We start from the raw sequence: 20,390 nt of genomic DNA, 5'->3' as shown, positions 1-20,390 counted from the left end.
TACTCGGAGAGGCTGAGGCAGGAGAATGGCGTGAACCCGGGAGGCTGAGCTTGCAGTGAGCCAAGATCGGGCCACTGCACTCCAGCCTGGGTGACAGAGCGAGACTCCGTCTCAAAAAAAAAAAAAAAAAAAAAAAAAAATGGGGATACAATGGTATTGTCTACGCATAAAAGATTATGAAAGGAACTTTGATTAGTACCAAATAAATGTTCTGTTTTTCTGTTTCATGCAGAGTCACAGTTGGTCTGCAGGAAGGCGAAGTAATGTTTATGGCAGTATTCATGTGTGTTGAGCATCTATTCTGTGCTTTACCTTGTGCTAAACACCTTATCCTCACAAAACCCTGGAGTTTGGTATTATTTTCAACTTACAAATGAGAAAGCTTAAGTATAGAAAGATGAAGTAATTTCCCTAGAAAGTTAGGCAGCCCTTAAACCCTGGCCATGCTCAGCCCCACTCCAGAAAGAGAATAGTCGTCCAACTCCCTTGAGCATCCAGGAGCAGACCAGCTCTGACTCTGCATGAGACAGATGTTAGGTGACTGTTTTGCCAAAAGAAATTATTTAAGTTTCTTAGCTTTTTAAATAGGCCACAATAGACATGTAGACCAAGGCAGACATAGTTCTAGGTGACTGTGATTCTAAGAGCCTTATTCTGCATAAAAGATATAAATCATTGAACAGAAGTCCCAGAGTTAATGAGATTAAAAGGTGTCTGTTGCTCATGTTTTAATCTTATAACTACTAAATAGAATATCAAGAGTTTGCACAGGCTTCTCAGTCAAACATGCAATTTCTATCTCAATTCTGTCGTTTGCTAATTTTGCAACCTTGTGCTAGTTATTTCTCTTGGCTTCCCTTTCCTATCAATAAAACAGGAATAATAATTTCTACTTCATAGGGATGTTGTGTGGCTTAAATGAAATAACGTAATCCCAGTTCTTTGGGAAGTTAGGGCGGGAGGATTGCTTGAGGCCAAGAGTTCAATGCCAGCCTGGGCAACATAGCAAGACCCTGTCTCTACAAAAAAAAAAAAAAACATTAATTACCCAGGCATGGTGGTGCATACCTGTAGTCCCAGCTACTTGAGAGGCTGAGGTGGAAGGATCACTTGAGCCCAGGAGTTCAAGGTTACAGTGAGCAATGATTGCACCACCACACTCCAGTGTGTGTAACAGAGCAAGACCCTGACATTTAAAAAAAAGAAAAAATAAGTAACATTAAAATTTCTATTACGTAAAGTTTCTAAGATCCATGTCAGTAACACAAATTTGTAAGTTTAAGATAAAAAAGCACCTTAACATAAAGAAAAGAAAATTCAAGTTAGGAAAATACCTGGTGCTATTGTTCCAGTGACAGTGAGAGAGCATGATTTATTTTTCTTGCCTGATAAGAAGTGTCTGTAGGGGGCGGTGTGTGTATAGGTAGGTATATTTGAACAGGAAATGGGAACTGGTTTGCTGTTATTGTTTTAACCTTTTGACATATGACACACACCATGCTCCACTGGGTAAGAAGACAGATCCTTTTTCCTAACTTAGGAAAAAATTGGTGAGCCACATCCTGAGGACATGTCCATGACTGTGAGCCCAGGAGCAACTGGTTCCAGATAAGCTGTAAGTTTTTAGATATTGATCAAGGAGAAAAGGACACTCATATGGCAATTAATTCAGCATAAATATTTTAGAAAAACAGAATTCTGACAAACCTTGGTTTGATTCTGGGCCATGTTTGGGCAAGCTCATTATCTTCTCTGAATTTGCGGTCCTCTTTTGTAAAATTAAGATCATAACACCAATACCATTGGGTTGTTGGGAGGATTAAATAAAATTTACTGAAAGCACTTATTACAGGTGGGAACTATTAAGTGTGAGCTTTCTCTTCTAGCTCTCCACACTTTTCTCTTCTAGCTCTCCACACTTACCTCTTTCATGCCTTCTGTCTGTTTTGGTGCTTTGGGGCCAGTGCTTCTCAAAGGTCTGGCGGGGAAGAACCACCTGTGTGTGTGTGTATGCTTTCAACCCATTGAAGCCTGATACTTTGATGAAATACAATAATAAAAATGAAGCCAGGCGCAGTGGCTCACGTCTGTCATCCCAGAACTTTTGGAGGGTGACGCGGGCGGATCACTTGAGGCCAGGAGTTCAAGACCAGCTTGGCCAACATGGGGAAATCCTGTCTCTACTAAAAATACAAAAATTAGCTGGGTGTGTTGGCAGGTGCCTGTAATCCCAGCTACTTGGGAGGCTGAGATGGGAGAATTGCTTGAACCTGGGAGGCAGAGGCTGCAGTGAACCGAGATTGTGCCCAGTTAGCAAACCAGGCTTGGAGTAGCACTGGTGTAATAAACTATTCCTAAGGGTCAGCAGCAATGTGAGAAGGAGATGAACTTGAATTGATAAAATGCGTCAAAGAATACTGTCAGCTATGAAGTTTAATACGTTAGCTGTTGTGATTATTGTTGCCTCTTAATATGCATTGGTGTTATTCTTGCCTGATTTTAATTTATTTTATTTATTTATTTATTATTTTTTTGAGACACAGTCTCTATCAGTCAGGCTGGAGTGCAGTGGCACGATCTTGGCTCACTGCAGCCTCTGCCTCCTGGGTTCCAGCAATTCTCCTGCCTCAGCCTTCTGGGTGGCTGGGATTACACGCACGTGCCACCAGGCCTGGCTGATTTTTTTGTATTTTTAGTAGAGACAGGGATCTCACCATGTTGGTCAGGCTGGTCTCGAACTCCTGACCTCAGGTGACCTTCCCACCAGCCTCCCAAAGTGCTAGGATTACAGGCGTGAGCCACTGTGCCCAGCCATCCTGCCTGATTTTAAAGACTAACTGAAATGCCACCTTCTCTGTGCTATTTTCCTGCACTTCTCCAAGCAGTTTATTGCTATTTATCGCCCAAGAGGTTCACCTTGCCCACTGCCTAGAAAAAGCCGACTCATCAAGACAGGGGAATTGCAATAGAGAAAGAGTAATTCACACAGAGCTGGCTGTGCCAGAGACCAGAGGTTTTGTTGTTGTTGCTGTTTGTTTGTTTTTAATTATACTTTAAGTTCTGGGATACATGTGCAGAACGTGCAGGTTTGTTACATAGGTATACATGTGCCATGGTGGTTCACTGCACCCATCAACCGGTCATCTACATTAGGTATTTCTCCTAATGCTATCCCTCCCCAGCCCCCCACCCCCCCACAGGCCCTGGTGTTTGATGTTCCCCTTCCTGGGTCCATGCGTTTTCATTGTTCAACTCCCTCTTATGAGTGAGAACGTGCGGTGTTTGGTTTTCTGTTCCTGTGTTAGTTTGCTGAGAATGATGGTTGCCAGCTTCATCCATGTCCCTGCAAAGGACAAGAACTCATCCTTTTTTATGGCTGCATAGTGTTCCATGGTGTATATCTGCCACATTTTCTTTATCCAGTCTATCATTGATGGGCATTTGGGTTGGTTCCAAGGCTTTGCTATTGTGAATAGTGCTGCAATAAACATACGTGTGCATGTGTCTTTATAGTGGAATGATTTATAATCCTTTGGGTATATACCCAGTAATGGGATTGCTGGGTCAAATGGTATTATGCAGCCAACAGACATATGAAGAAAAGCTCATCATCACTGGTCATTAGAGAAATGCAAATCAAAACCACAATGAGATACCACCTCACGCCAGTTAGAATGGTGATCATTAAAAAGTCTGGAAGCAACACATGCTGGAGAGGATGTGGAGGAATAGGAACACTTTTTTTTGTTTTGTTTTGTTTTTTTATACTGTTGGTGGGAGTGTAAATTAGTTCAACCATTGTGGCAGACAGTGTGGCGATTCCTCAAGGATCTAGAACCAGAAGACCAGAGTTTTATTATTACTCAAATCAGTCTCCCCATCATTCGGTGAGCAGAGTGTTTCAGGACAACTTGGTGGGTGGGAGGAGCCAGTGAGCCAGGAGTGCTGATTGGTCAGGGATTAAATCTTAGAGAGTCGGAGCTGTTTCCTTGCGCTGAGTCAGTTCCTGGGCGGGAGAGCCACCAGATCAGATGAGCCAATTAATCGATCTGGGTGGTGCCAGCTGATCCATCAAGTTCAGGGTCTGCAAAATATCACAAGCACTGATCTTAGGAGCAGTTTAGGGAGGGTCGGAATCTTGTAGCCTCCAGCTGCATAATCCCTAAACTATAATTTCTAATCCTGTGGCTAATGTTAGTCCTACAGAGGCAATCTAGTCCCCAGGCAAGAAGGAGGTCTGCTTTGTGAAGGGGCTGTTATCATCTTTGGTTTAAACTATAAGCTAAGTTTCTCCCCAAATTAGTTCAACCAATGCCCAGGAATGAACAAGGACAGGTTGGATGTTAGAAGCAAGACAGAGCTGGTTAAGTTAGAACTCTTCCGCTGTCTCAGTCATAATTTTACAAAATCAGTTTCACTCTTTCCTACAAATGTACATCTTTTTCTTCTTCTTTGAGACTGAGTTTCACTCTTGTCGCCCAGGTTGGAGTGCAATGGCGCAATCTTGGCACACTGCAACCTCCGCCTTTTGAGTTCAAGCGATTCTCCTGCCTCAGCCTCCCGAGTAGCTGGGATTACAGGCGTGTGCCACCAAGTCTGGCTAATTTTTGTATTTTTAGTAGAGACGAGGTTTCACCATGTGGCCAGACTGGTCTCGAAATACTGACTTCGGGTGATCCACCACCTCGGCCTCCCAAAGTGCTAGGATTACAGGCGTGAGCCACAGCGCTCGGCCCAAACGTACATCTTCTTACAGAAGATTTAAATTGTTCTTAACCATTAATGGAAGTCCTGATTCTTTAGCTACCACAATTTTTATTCTCTTTGTGAATGGAAGATTGATGATTTAGCAATATTCTGTGCAGATCTTTCTGTTTGCAGATCTTTTAAAAATAAATGTAAAAAGCCGGGCACACTGCCCCATCTGGGAAGTGAGGAGTGCCTCTGCCCGGACACCCATCGTCTGGGAGGTGAGGAGCGTCTCTGCCTGGCCGCCCCGTCTGGGAAGTGAGGAGCCCCTCTGCCCGGCCGCCCCGTGTCTGGGTAGAAGTGAGGAGCTCCTCTGCCTGGCCGCTCCGTCTGGGAGGTCTACCACGGAGGCCAGAAGCAATGTGGGGGCTGGACGTGGTGGATCACGCCTGTGGTCCCGGCACTCTGGGGGGCGAGGCGGGTTGATCACTTCAGGCTAGGAGTTCGAGACCAGTCTGGCCAACTTGGCGAAACATGAAGAATACAACAGACAAACCAACTAACCAACTCAATGACAACAAAACAGGTCTACCCTGGAGTCATACTCTAATTTTTTCTATTTTCCTCCCTTTCTGATCCTTTATCCCACTTTCTTTTTCTTCCTCTTCCTTCTCCCTCTTCTTTGTCAAATAGAGGATTGAGTTATTATCACTGATCCATATAAAGTCCCTCTCTCATTTATTTTAACTCCCACCCCCATTTCTATTCCCCGACTTCCCATGTGCAACCTTCCTAATATGTTTGATATGCATCTTTTTGTTTGTATGTATTTTTAGAAAATGTTTATTGTTTTTGTATGCAAAAAAAATTAATAAAAAAAAAAAAAAAAAAAAAAGCCGGGCACAGCGGCTCATGCCTGTAATCCCAGCACTTCGGGAGGCCAAGGTAGATGGATCACCTGAGGTCGGGAGTTCAAGACCAGCCTGGCCAACATGGTGAAACCCCGTCTCTAATAAAAATACAATAATTAGCCGGGTATGGTGGCGCACACCTGTAATCCCAGCTACTCCGGAGGCTGAGGCAGGAGAATCACTGGAACCTGGCAGGCAGAGATTGCAGTGGGCCCAGATGGCACCACTGCACTCCAGTCTGAGTGACAGCGGGAGACTCTGTCTCTAAATAAATAAATGTAAAAACAGAGAAAAGTACAATTTCCATGGCTTTTGTCATTCACACCCATTTTCAATATTTTTGTCATATTGAGTTATCTTTTTGTAGTGATGGAAATAAAACATTACAAATAAAACTGAAATCCTCTTGTCCTTCATTTCCAACCCTGCTCACCTCCCTGGAAGTCTTATTAATCTTAACCTTGGTTCCCGCATTGTCTTGAGTACCTTGATATATGCTGCCACCTAGTGATTGCTTTCGCAATGACATGAAATGCTTGTATGTCTATAGAAAAAGGGTCAACCCCAACGAGGGTTTGTTGGGAAATTTGGGGTGGAGGCTGTGGTGTGTCATATTATTGGGAATGCTACTGGGTTTAGTGATCAAAGACTAGGAATGCTAGATATTCTCACTTGTTTGGGACAACAACTCACAAAATAATTGGGTTGTTCCAAATCCTGAATGTTTTTCTTATGAGGTATTTTTGTCACAATTTTAGTATGTAGGCTGCGCTTGGTAACTCAGACCTGTAATCCCAGCACTTTGGGAGCCTGAGGAGGGTGGATTGCCTGAGCTTAGGAGTTTGAGACCAGCCTGGCCAACATGGTGAAACCTCAAGAAAAAATACAAAAAATTAGCCGGGTGTGGTGGTGCATGCCTGTGGTCCCAGCTATTTGGAAGGCTGAGTGGGAGGATTACTTGAGCCTGGGAGGCGGAGGTTGCAGTGAGCTGAGATCGCACCACTGCACTCTAACCTAAGTGACAGAGTGAGACCCCGTCTCAAAAAAAAAAAAAAAAAAATTAGCATATAATCCTCAATGGTCAGGAGTGTAACTATTGTGTACATTGAGAAAAGATTGTTCTATTCAAAATATTACTAAGAAAGGTTTATCACTGCATAAAATTACTCCTCTTTTGTGCCATTTGTGTGGCATACACACCTCCAGTATAACACAACTTCAGTCTGCATTTGGAGCTCCCACATGTAGGGCAATTCTAGGTGTGTGTTGAATAGGAATATATTACTTAGCCAAAGTTTAAAATGCCAAGTATAAAAAAGAACTGATGGCAATATTCAGCTAAATATTGTCTTAATTTTCTTACTCTAAAATTATTCATTATGAGTAGTTGTAAACATCTGACTACAACTGTCTCATTAGGCCTTCTACTGTAATCATTTAAATACTGAAATATACATTATTACACATAATTTCTCTTTTTAAATACTCTATTAAGGGCATTGTATTGATTTTTCAAATTACGTACCCAGCAAGGTTATGTTATCTATTAATTTAATGACAACAAAATAAAATGAGAGTTACGGGCCGGGCGCGGTGGCTCACGCTTGTAATCCCAGCACTTTGGGAGGCCGAGGCGGGCAGATCACGAGGTCAGGAGATCGAGACCACGGTGAAACCCCGTCTCTACTAAAAAATACAAAAAATTAGCCGGGCGCGGTGGCGGGCGCCTGTAGTCCCAGCTACTCGGAGGCTGAGGCAGGAGAATGGCGTGAACCCGGGAGGCGGAGCTTGCAGTGAGCCGAGATTGCGCCACTGCACTCCAGCCCGGGCGACAGAGCGAGACTCTGTCTAAAATGAGAGTTACATATCTGTTATTTATTTATTTATTTATTGAGACATAATCTTGCTCTGTCACCCAGGCTGCAGTGAAGTTGCACAACCTTGGCTCACTGCAAACTCTGCCTACTGGGTTCAAGCGATTCTTGTGCCTCAGCCTCCCAAGTAGTTGAGATTACAGGCGCCCACCACCACACCTGGCTGATTTTTGTATTTTTAGTAGAGACAGGGTTTCACCATGTTTGCCAGGCTGGTCTCGCACTACTGACCTCAGGTGATCTGCCCACCTCAGCCTCCCAAAGTGCTGGGATTACAGGCATGAGCCACCGCACCCAGCCACATATCTGTTATTTTTAAAGGAGACATTGAATTAGATGAGATTGATAATTTTTTAGGTGGAATAACAATAAGATTATATTTATTGTGCCATGTTCAAAAAGTATTACATTTATATCTCAAAATAACCCTGTGAGTTGGCTATTTCCCTTCCCATTTTCAGATGAAGAAACTGAAGCCCAGAGAGGACTAGGCAAGTCTTCTGTAGTGGAGTAAATTATAGAGGTTGGGTTAGAACCCAGCGTCTCTGGCTTTAGAAGCCCTGCTGGAAGTTCCTCCATTCTACTGCCTCTCCATAGAGACAGATCACTGAGCCCCCAAGCTCTTCCCACAGGCCAGTCACTCTGTTCTATGTGCTTTACTGGCCTCATCACAACCCTGTGATATAGGTGTTATTACCTCCAGGCTGCCTAGCCACTGAGAGCCCCAACTGTCTTCACTATTGGCTGTTTCAGACCATGAATGTGATGGTAACATCAACTTCACAGGATTGAATGAGAAATTCGAAGGAGCTTTGCAAGTGCTATACATGGTATTAGTTCCATCCCCCTATGGGCCTGGATAATCAGCTAGTGCTTTATAACTACATCAATAAAGGGGAGCCAGGCACAGTGGTAAGCTACTTGGGAGGCTGAGGTGGGAGGATCACTTGAGCCAGGAATTCCAGGCCATCCTGGGCAACATAGTGAGACTCCATCTTAAGAAAAAAAAAAAAAAAAAAAAGGAGGAAGGGAAATGATGGCGGTTCTCTGAGATCAACCTGCTATGACTCCTGCACTGTCATACTCCTCAGTTAGCATCACATTATATGTTAACCATCAGTTAGCATACTCCAATACAGCATGGAATAGATTTTGTTTCTTGAGTGTATGTCTTCTCTCTCCTCCTAAATTATAAAAAAGCATGGCACCTTTGTCATCCTCCTTTCTCCCTTTGTGGGGTCCAGCCCAGTTCTAGGCACAGAAAATGTCCTTATTCAGTGCCTTGCAACATTAAAATATTATTTTGTTCTCAAATGAAAAATACCATTGATGAAGAAGTTATCAAACATCTTTACTTTTGTCCATCACAATAGATGACCTGGAAAATCATTGAGCTTGATATAAACATGTGTGCTTACTGGAAAGTTTTGCTTGATAAAGGGCCACAAGAGTTCTCTCAACAGAAGCACTGAAAACAAAAGGTCAAAACTTTGCAGGTTGTCATAATAAAGTCTTAAAACAAACACAAAAACAGTATTACAAGTATAACAGTTGGAAGTAATGCTGTCTTTATTTTATTTAACAAATCCCCATAGAACACTTATTATATGATAGTTACAATTCTGTTTCCCAACTTTTTTTTTTTTTTTTTTTGAGACAGAGTCTCACTCTGTCACCCAGGCTGGAGTGCAATGGCATGGTCTCAGCTCACTGCAACCTCTGCCTCCTGAGTTCAAGCGGTTCTCCTACCTCAGCCTCCCAAATAGCTGGGACTACAGGCGTGTGCCACCACACCTGGGTAATTTTTGTATTTTTAGTAAAGACGGGGTTTCAGTATGTTGGCCAGGCTGGTCTTGAACTCCTGACCTCGTGATCCGCCCGCCTCGGCCTCCCAAAGTGCTGGGATTACAGGCGTGAGGCACCGCACCCAGCCTATTTCCCAAATGTTAAATCATTTAATCACAATGTTTCTATGAGACAGAGTGCTAATCTTTTAGGACCTGTTTGCTCTCTAATTCCTAAATCCTTTCCTAGCTCTACTCTATGTCACAAGGGGCCGGACCCTGCACGCTGCATTTCCCAGGCCCAGCCACTGAAATGTGGCTTCCAGTTAGATTCAATAATGGGAGGTAGTGGTGGGAGATTGGAAAGCAGGCATAAAGGAGGAGTCAGGGCATTTCTCCTTCACATTCTTTGTTTCTGTGGCTTTAGGTCTTCCTCAACAGGTCCATTATATTTCCCAGGGGAACCACAGCTCCTAGGGACCAGGAGCCCTGCCCCTTTCCCTTGTCTCTCTGGCATGGGGATAATAGAGGTTTCCTGCTGTCACTATTCTCTCAGTTGCTTCTCCATTCCTCTTCTTGGCTTTTCAGATCTTCTATTACCCATAAAATCCATTTCCTATAATAAATTCTCCTCTCTTTTAAATGCTTAGTGGGTGTTCTGTTTTTCTGCTGGGATCCTGACTAGCTAGTATCATCATCTCTATTTTATATAAAAGGAAACCGAAGCAAAGTTAAGGAAATTTACCCCAAGGTCATACAACCAGTAAGTGACAGAGTGAAGATTCCAACAGGCAGCAGAGTCCATGGCATCACAATTAAATGTAAGTTAGAGATTATCCCTGCTCCACTCCCAAGAGATGCTATATAAGTCCACAGTTCTCAAACTTTTTTTTTTAGAAAAATAACAGTCTCACTCTGTCACCCAGGCTGGAGTTCGGTGATGTGATCTGGGCTCACTGAAGCCTCCACCTCCCGAGTTGAAGTGATTCTCTTGCCTCAGCCTCCCAAGTAACTGGGACTGTAGACACACACCACCATGCCTGGCTAATTTTTAGTAGAGACCGGGTTTCACCTTGTTCGTCAGGCTGGTCTCGAACTCCTGACCTCAGGTGATCCACCTGCCTTGGCCTCCCAAAGTGCTGGGATTACAGGCGTGAGCCACCATGCCTCGGCACACATGGCTAATTTTTAAATTTTTTAGTAGAGTCGGGGTTTCAGCATGTTGACCAGGCTAGTCTTGAACTCGTGACCTCAAGTGATCCTCCTGCCTTGACCTCCTAAAGTGCTGGGATAATGGTGTGAGCCCCACGCCTGGCCTCAAACTTTTTAGTCTTAGGACTCATTTACACTCTTAAAAAATTATTCAGGGCCCCAGCATGCTTTTGTTTATGTGGGATAAAGAGAAAAGTCTTTTTTTTTTTTTTTTTTTTTTTTTTTTGAGACAGAGTCTCACTCTGTTGCCCAGGCTGGGGTACAGTGGTGCGATCTTAGCTCACTGCAACCTCCACCTCCTGGGTTCAAGCGATTCTCCTGCCTCAGCCTCCTGAGTAGCTGTGATTACAGGCGTGCGCCACCATCCTGGCTAATTTTTGTATTTTTAGTAGAGGCAGGGTTTCACCATGTTGGTTAGGCTGGTCTTGAACTCCTGACCTTGTGATCCACCTGCCTCAGCCTCCCAAAGTGCTGGGATTACAGGCGTGAGCCACTGCGCCTGGCCTGAGAAAAATCTTTAACATAGATAGAGAAAAGCAACCCATCATATTTAGAGGAACGACTATTCAAAAGAACATGGATTGCTGAGAAACTATGGCGGTCAAAGACAGTGCAATAATCTCTTTACAGTGCTGAAAGAATAAGCTATAAAAACAGAATTCTAGGCCGGGCGCGGTGGCTCAAGCCTGTAATCCCAGCACTTTGGGAGGCCGAGGTGGGCGGATCACAAGGTCAGGAGATCGAGACCATCCTGGCTAACACGGTGAAACCCTGTCTCTACTAAAAATACAAAAAATTAGCCTGGCGTGTTGGCGGGCGCCTGTAGTCCCAGCTACTCGGGAGGCTGAGGCAGGAGAATGGTGTGAACCCGGGAGGCGGAGCTTGCAATGAGCCGAGATTGTGCCACTGCACTCCAGCCTGGGCGACAGAGCAAGACTCCGTCTCAAAAAAAAAAAAAAGAAACTCAGAATTTAGGAAGAAACGAAGAGCATAACAAATGATATATGTATATCTCTTGGGAAATGCAGATTTTTCTGTCTTAATTTCTTTATTTTTATTTCTTATTTATTTACTTTTGAGATGGAGTCTTGCTCTGTCACCCAGGCTGGAGTGTGGTGGCGTGAGCTCAGCTCACTGCAACCTCCACTTCCTGGGCTCAAGCGATTTTCCTGCTTCAGCCTCCTGAATAGCTGGGATTACAGGCACGTGCCACCATGCCTGGCTAATTTTTGTATTTTCAGTAGAGACGGTTTCACCATGTCGGCCAGGCTAGCCTTGAACTCCTGACCTCAGGTGATCCACCCGCCTTGGCCTCCCAAAGTGCTGGGATTACAGGCGTGAGCCACTGCGCCTGGCCTTAATTTCTTTAAAATATATGTGATTGTTTAAAGCAAAATTATAACATTGTTGAGTTTATAATCAGCAGGATACTAATGCTGGCATGTACTAGCTCATGAGAACCAATTGCTAAATTTTCAGGAAATTTATGAACCAGTTGAAGATACACTGGTAACTTGAAATTGGCCATGATGGGAATATTTACACTATGAAATCAGCAAACACTGTAAACTGGACCTTTTTCTTTAGATCCAGTTGTCAAATATTAACCAGCCACCATTGTTTATAATGTATGTAGATATGATACATACAACAACTATAGCACAAGGGATGTCCGACGGTCTTAAGGGATCTATATGACTGCAAGTTCTCTACATGATAAATGAACTGATCAGTGTTAACTCTAAGTGTGCAGTGAAAAGTTAAGGATATAGATTTTAACATCTACAATAATGACTGGAAGAAATGCAAAGAGAAAGGGCTAAAATGACAATAGATAAATTATAATGAAATTCTTTTAAACATTCAAATAGTCCACAAGCGGGCGAAAAGGGAGGGAAATAAGAAAAAAGGAGGGGAGAAAACAAATAAGAAAATAGTATTTTCACCAGGAAAGTCTTAATACATTTAAAATGATTGAAATCATAGACAGTGTGTATGTTCTCCACATATAAGCAATACCATAATGACATTAAATTAAACCATGATAGTATTAAATTAAAAATTAGTAAAACATCTGGGAAATCACAAATACTTGGAAATACAATCCACTTCTAAATAATCCATGGGTCAAATAAGTAATCACAAGAATTACAAAACACTTCAAACTGTGTAATAATGAAAGATAACTTTCCAGCCAGGTGCAGTGGCTCACACCTGTAATCCCAGTACTTTGGGAGACCAAGGCGGGTGGATCACCTGAAGTCAGGAGTTCAAGACCAGCCTGGCCAACATGGTGAAACCTGTCTCTACTAAAAATACAAAAATTAGCCGGGCATGGTGGCAGGCACCTGTAATCCTAGCTACTTGGGACGCTGAGGAAGGAGAATCACTTGAACCCAGGAGGCGGAGGTTGCAGTGAGCTGAGATTGCGCCACTGCACTCCAGCTTGTGCGACAGAGCGAGACTCTGTCTCCAAAAAAATAAATAAATAAAAGAAAGACAACTCTCCAATACTTCAGTTACATCTCCACATTTGTGGGATGTAACTAGAGCAGATCTTAGAGGAAAATTAATAGTTTAAAGTATTTATATTAGAAAAGAAAGGTCTAACACAAGGATAAGAATCTAGAAAAAGAAGAGTAAAGCAAACACAAAGTAAATGGAAATTAGTATTTCATAAATATTCCTTCTCTTTCTTTTACTTAGGGCAGGAGAAAACTTTTGGGGGTGATGAGAATGTGTGCAATATTAAAAACCAAATATGCAGAATATTCTCATCACCCCCCCAAAAGTTTTCTCCTGCCTCTAAGAAAGAGAAGGTATCAGTGTGTACGTGTGCCAAAAGATTAAATTGTATACTTTAAACAGATGCAGTTTATTTTACTTAATTTATACCTCAAAAAGGTTGATTAAAAAAACAAAGGAGCCCTGAGGTAAAAGTGTTCTGTAAATTTAGAGAGTGGCAAGGTGTGGGTTACGGGGTGTGGGGGCAATGGAGATTGTGTTAAGGTCTTATGGGCCTTGGTAAGGACTTTGGTTTTTATTCTAAAGGAGATCAGAATCCACTGAAGCATTTTGAACAGAGAAATGCCAAGATTCTGACTTACATTATTGCAGGGACTGCATGAGATAGCATATACAGGGTACTCAGTTGTGTTTGTTTGTTTGTTTGTTCGTTTGTTTTGAGACAGAGTCTTGCTCTGTCGCCCAGGCTGGAGTGCAGTGGCCGGATCTCCGCTCACTGCAAACTCCGCCTCCCGGGTTCACGCCATTCTCCTGCCTCAGCCTCCTGAGTAACTGGGACTACAGGCGCCCGCCACCGCGCCCGGCTAATTTTTTTTTTTTTTTTTTTTGTATTTTAAGTAGAGATGGGGTTTCCCCGTGTTAGCCAGGATGGTCTCTATCTCCTGACCTCGTTGTCTGCCCGCCTCAGCCTCCCGAAGTGCTGGGATTACAGGCATGAGTCACTGCGTCCGGCCTATACACGGTACTCAGTTAAGTGCTTAACTCAGTAAATAACTGAATAAATATTCCTTCACTTTCCTTTTCTAAGGCAGTGGAAGAAAAAAAAGGCAAAGCAGGCTGCTCTATAAAACATTAAATAATACTGCCATCTAGTGGGGGAAAAAGCCTGATTGTTTTATAAGCAAAATCTTGGAAGTTTAACAAAAGATGTGAAGTTAAAATTTAAGCTACTCTATTTTTCATAGAATGAAATGAATCTTGCTGTAAACCAGAACTTGCTTATTTGAAACAAAGTAATACAGTTTCCAAGACACTGCTTTATTCTATTTCTCCAACTGCTTGCAATTCTTTCCTCTGGCAGATACTTCTTTCAAGGCTTCTACCTCAAATGTTAGTGAGGCTTTAACTTCAGCCCTTTTATCAGTTGCACATCACACTGTCCCTGGATGATCTCAATCATAGGCATTCTCCGACCTGGGCCGGTTCACCCCTCCTTAGGCAACCTGGTGGTCCCCCGCTCCCGGGAGGTCACCATATTGTTGCCGAACTTAGGGCGGACGGACACTCGATCGGCATAGCGCACTACAGCCCAGAACTCCTGGACTCAAGCGATCCTCCAGCCTCAGCCTCCTGAGTAGCTGGGACTACATGCACGCGCCACCGAGCCCGGCAATCACAGGCACTCTCATAACTACAATATATGTACACTTCAAAGCTTTATATTTTAGCTTCTGGCAAGACCTTAATTCAAACTCCAAGTTCACTGTTGTCCATGCTATCTCCAAATTATTATTATTATTATTATTATTATTATTATTATTATTTTTTTTTTTTTTTGAGACGGAGTCTCGCTCTGTCGCCCAGGCTGGAGTGCAGTGGCGCAATCTCGGCTCACTGCAAGCTCTGCCTCCCGGGTTCACGCCATTCTCCTGCCTCAGCCTCCTGAGTAGCTGGGACTACAGGCGCCCGCCACCGCGCCCGGCTAATTTTTTGTATTTTTAGTAGAGACGGGGTTTCACCGTGGTCTCGATCTCCTGACCTCGTGATCCGCCCGCCTCGGCCTCCCAAAGTGCTGGGATTACAGGCTTGAGCCACCGCGCCCGGCCGCTATTATTATTATTTTGAAATAGGGGCTGGGTGTGGTGGCTCATGCCTGTAATCCCAGCACTTTGGGAAGCCGAGGCGGGTGGATCACCTGAGGTCAGGAGTTCAAGACCAGCCTGGCCAACATGGTGAAACCCTGTCTCTACTAAAAAAAAAAAAAAAATTAGCCGGGTGTGGTGGCAGATGCCTGTAATCCCAGCTACTCAGGAGGCTGAGGCAAGGGAATCGCTTGAACCTAGGAGGCGGAGGTTGCAGTGAGCCAAGATCATGCCACTGCAGTCCAACCTGGGTGACAGAGCAAGACTCCATCTCAAAAAAAATAAAAATAAAATAAAAAAAGAAATAGGGTCTCACTCTGTTGCTCAAGGTGGAGTGTAGTGGTGCAATCATAGCTCATTGCAGTTTCAAGCACCTGGGATCAAGTTATCCTCCTGCCTTAGCCTCCTGAGTAGCTGGGACTGCAGGCATGTGCCACCACAACAACTAATTTTTATTGTATTTAAAAAAATGTTTTGTAGAGATGGGGATCTCACTATGTTGTTTAGGCTGGTCTCAAACTCCTGGCCTCAAGCAATCTTCCTGCCTGGGCCTCCCAAAGTGCTGGCATTACAGGCAAGAACCACCATGGCCAGCCCTAATTACTTCTTAAATCCAGCCACCTTCATCACTCATTTGGCCTCTTAGCAGGTCTCCTTGCTTCTATTCTTGTCCCCCTTTAATCTGTGTCACAAAATAGAATGATCAGCTCTTTCCTTCTCCTTTTGCCTCCCTTCTTCTCTTTCCTTTTTTCTTTCTCTTTATTCATATATGATTTATTACCTGCTCATTTGAAGTTATTGTCTGTACATTGGGTTTTGTAAAGCTGAGGAAAATTTTTTTAACGTTTTTAATTGCACATATTTAATGCATGAATATGTTCTCTGTGTTGAGATATACAAAAATAATAAATCCCTTTTTATCTACCCTTCTACTCCTCTCCTTAAAGGTAAAGCATTGTTATAATTCATTCATTCATTCATTCATTCAGCAAATTGTTCAACAAATATATATCATGATCTACTACATGCTGGGCATTTGTTTAATGATAACCAAAATTTTATCTTATTGAAGTCTATAGTCTGACAAAAAAGACATTAAGTAATCACACAAATAAATATAAAATTGCAATTTACTTAAAACTAAAAATGAGAAGACTTTCTACCATGAGAGCCTATATTAGAGAGATTTGACCTGATCAGGGAGAGCAGAGAAAGATTTCTGAGAAGCGACTATTGATTTAGAGTTGAGTGTTCCAATACAGTAGCCACTAGCCACAGGTGGATGTTTAAATTTAAATGAACTAAAATTGAATACAATTTAAAATTCAGTTTCTCATTCTAACTGTCCGTATTTCAAGCACTCAAAAGCCACATGGGGCTAGTAGTTACCACTTCAACTGTGCAGCTATAGAACATTTCCAACATCTCAGTAAGTTCTATCAGTGTTATTGGCTAGAGAATGAATAGGTGGTACCCAGATAAAGAAAATACGGAAGAAAATGCCAGACAGAGCCCTGTATGGCAAGAGGCAATATGATGTAAATAAAAACCTAAAAAAAAAGAAAAAGAAAAGAAAGCCAGTGTGCCCAATGCTACAAAGAAACATTGAAGAGGAAAAGGGAAAGCAATAGATGAGTTGGGCTAGGGTACATATGTTCCAAACTGCCGGAGGAAAAAATCAAAACAAAAGCAATCCAATGAAAGATAATGAAGAAAATAAGCAACAAAACAAATATGCCTATAAATAGAGAAAGAAAAAAAGGTGGGAGAGATGAGGTCAAACATAACAGATACAAAAACTGTAAACCATGCTGAACTGTCTTAGGAAAGATACTACATTCATCACAGCAGTTGCAGGGGCCAGACAGGTGAATTAAATGCAGGTATTAAGAGGAACCACTATCTCTGCATTCTTTAAATCTTTAAGGGTAGCATTAATTTTTGCCATTGCCTCTGTTATGTGATGCTGTTTTTAATTTCTGCATGGAGTCAATTTCAGTGCTTCTACTTAGCCTTTTCTACTACAATAATTCTTTTCTATTTTTGTACAGATTGTCCAGGCTGGTCCTGAAACCCTGGGCTCAGGCAATTCTCCTGCCTTGGCCTCCTAAAGTGTTGGGAACACAGGCGCGAGCTACCATACCTGGCCTAGTAATTCTTACTCTATGAATGAAAGACCTAACGAGAGGCTGCCAAATACTAAATATGTCATTCCAAATGGGACCGACATTTGGGAAGCTGGCAAATGATCTCTGATCTCTGATTGACTCTTTTCTATGAATTCTCTCCCATCACTGTGAAGATAGTGTATTTACCATAAAGTCATGTGGTTTTTTCTCTATTCTGCCTCCTTGGGTGCTAACTCTGCTATTTGATGATTTTAGATGTCTCTATTTTGTGCTATTGGATGTACACAAACAATGATTCTCTCTTCAGCTTTATATTTGAGAAGCCCTGTGCACCAGCTGTTCTGTGTTATTTCCCCAACTCCAGAGATTGTGGGGAGGGAGTAAGGCCATACCTTGAATAGGGAGGTTTGGTGGTAGTTTGTCTTCCGGGAGCTGATGCTCCCCAGGGCTGCAGATTCATTAGCTGCAAGGTGGGAAGGGGGCGCATTTCTCTGCCTATCCAAGACCATTTCCCACACTGCTTTAGCTTACAAAGTTACCGCTAGCTTATTATAGCTGGACACGAGGGAACTACCAGCTTAGCTGCTCAATCAACCTGATACTTGCCCTAGAGCCATCACTCACTTCTTGTACCTAGGCTTTGAGTTTCCCTGATCTTTATTCACTGTACCCGGGTGTACCAATTGTTAACATTTTGCCCCACTTTTTCTATCATTTTCTTTATCTTGCTAAAACCAAATATCTGATATTGAAACTTACATGTCTATATAAGAAAGTATAAAAAGTAGATTTCCAAAATATAGAACAGGCCAGGCACTGTAGCTCATGCCTGTAATCCCTGCACTTAGGGGAGGCTGAGGCAGGTGGATCACTTGAGTCCCAGAGTTCGAGACCAGCCTGGCCAACATGACAAAACCCCATCTCTACAAAAAAATACAAAAATTAGCCAGGCATGGTGGTTCCCGTGCCTGTAGTCCCAGCTACTTAGGAGGCTGAGGTGAAAAGATAGCTTGAGCCTGGGAGGCAGAAGTTACAGTGAGCTGAGATGGAGCCACTGTACTCGAGCCTGGGCAACAGAGTGAGACCCTGTCTCAAAAGAAAGAAAGAAAAAGAAAAGAAAGAAAATAAGGAAAGAAAGAAAAAAAAATCTGGGCTGGGGTAGCAGTGAGGGGATCTTATCAAGGAAATCATATAATAAAACTTCCCAGAACTGAAGAATAATATAGGTTTCCATACTGAGAGAGCCTGGCACAGGCCTGAAAAGAACTATGAAGAAACCATTAGAAACTCCAGCCCACTGCTGCTATCCAGAAATATGAGTCCCATGTTGAGAGATATCCTGATTTTTTTTAAAAGACAAAAAACAAAAATGTTAATGAAAACTTTTCTAATTTATAAATGGGCTGGGCATGGTGGCTTACACCTGTAATCCTAGCACTTTAGGAGACCGAGGTGGGCAGATCACCATCACCTGAGGTCAGGAGTTCGAGACCAGCCTGGCCAACATGGCGAAAACCCGTCTTTACTAAACATACAAACATTAGCTGGGCGTGGGGGCACACACCTGTAATTCCAGCTACTCGGGAGGCTGAGGCATGAGAATCGCTTGAACCCAGAAGGCAGAAGTGAGCCGAGATCGTGCCACTGCACTCCAGCCTGGGTGACAGAGTGAGACTCCATCTCAAATAATAATAATAATAATGTGTAAATGATGGCTGAAATTAAACATGCCTGGCCACACAAGCATGACAGTAGGGAAGGATGGGGCCATCTGTAGGTTTGGCTATCATGTATGTGAAGAGTACTCAGGGCCGTGGAGTCTGGAAAGGCAGAACGGACACAAAACACAGAAAACCAGAAACCAGCGGAGGTTTGAGTATGAGCTTTGACAGGAGAGGGAGGGGTTGATGACCTGTGAGCATAGTGTAATGTCATTAGAGAACTTAATGTTCAGAAAATTAATCTGACTGTGGTATAGAGATGGAGGGGTAGTGGGAAGAGGGATAAAAAGCAGGAAAATCTGTTAGAAAGTCACAGTAATAAGAATAAGGACTCAAACCAAGGCTACATTTTCAGTTTTTGGAATGTCTGGAAGTGACTGTGTTCCTTTTTTTTTTTTTTAGACAGTCTCACTCTGGAGTGCAGTGGCATGATCTCCGCTCACTGCAACCTCCGCCTCCTGGGTTCAAGTGATTGTCCTGTCTCAGCCTCCAGAGTAGCTGGGATTACAGGTGCCTGCCACCATGCCCGACTAATTTTTTTGCACTTTTAGTAGAGACGGGGTTTTGCCATGTTGGCCAGGCTGGTCTCGAACTCCTGACCTCAGGTGATCTGCCCACCTTGGCCTCCCAAAGTGTCGGCATTACAGGCGTGAGCCATGGCACCCGGCCGTCACTGTGCTCTTTATTGAATAAAAAAGAAGAGAAGAAGAGAGGAAAAGAAAAGGAAAAAAGTTCATACATGATTCTATAATATGAACTATGATTTAGTAAATAAAATTCTCATTTCATGCCGTGAAACACAATATATGAGCACTATAATCAAGAGTACAGTGTCCATGAGAACAGAATCAATTTTAGCTGATTCTGTTCTCATGAACAGAACTTTTGAAATTTATTATAACTGTTCATTTTTTTTTACCTGATACAGAATATTTTTTTCCTGCTACCAGATGATTAAGCCAGCTTCAATTGTTTTTTGAAAAGGTACAGAAAATTTCTTACTTTAGAAAAACGTATTAACATAATTTTAAAGAAAGAATTAATAAAAACTATCATCATTTTATCTTATGAGAGGAACACAGGTCCAGCTCCCTGCCAGAATATCAAATTAATGGCAATAATTTCATATCATTAATTGGAAATTAAATTCATAATGAATACATAAAAACAGAAAGAACTGCTGCCATCTATTAAGTAGCCATGCATTTTATTATTTTTATTTTATTTTATTTTATTTTTTGAGACGGAGTGTCGCTCTGTCGCCCAGGCTGGAGTGCAGTGGCGCAATCTCGGCTCACTGCCAGCTCCGCCTCCCGGGTTCACGCCATTCTCCTGCCTCAGCCTCCCGAGTAGCTGGGACTACAGGCGCCCGCCACTATGCCCGGCTAATTTTTTGTATTTTTAGTAGAGACGGGGTTTCACCATGTTAGCCAGGATGGTCTCGATCTCCTGAACTCGTGATC

This window comes from Symphalangus syndactylus, chromosome 7, assembly GCF_028878055.3.
Source record: "Symphalangus syndactylus isolate Jambi chromosome 7, NHGRI_mSymSyn1-v2.1_pri, whole genome shotgun sequence".
Taxonomy (NCBI): Eukaryota; Metazoa; Chordata; class Mammalia; order Primates; family Hylobatidae; genus Symphalangus; species Symphalangus syndactylus.
This window is presented reverse-complemented; position numbering follows the sequence as displayed.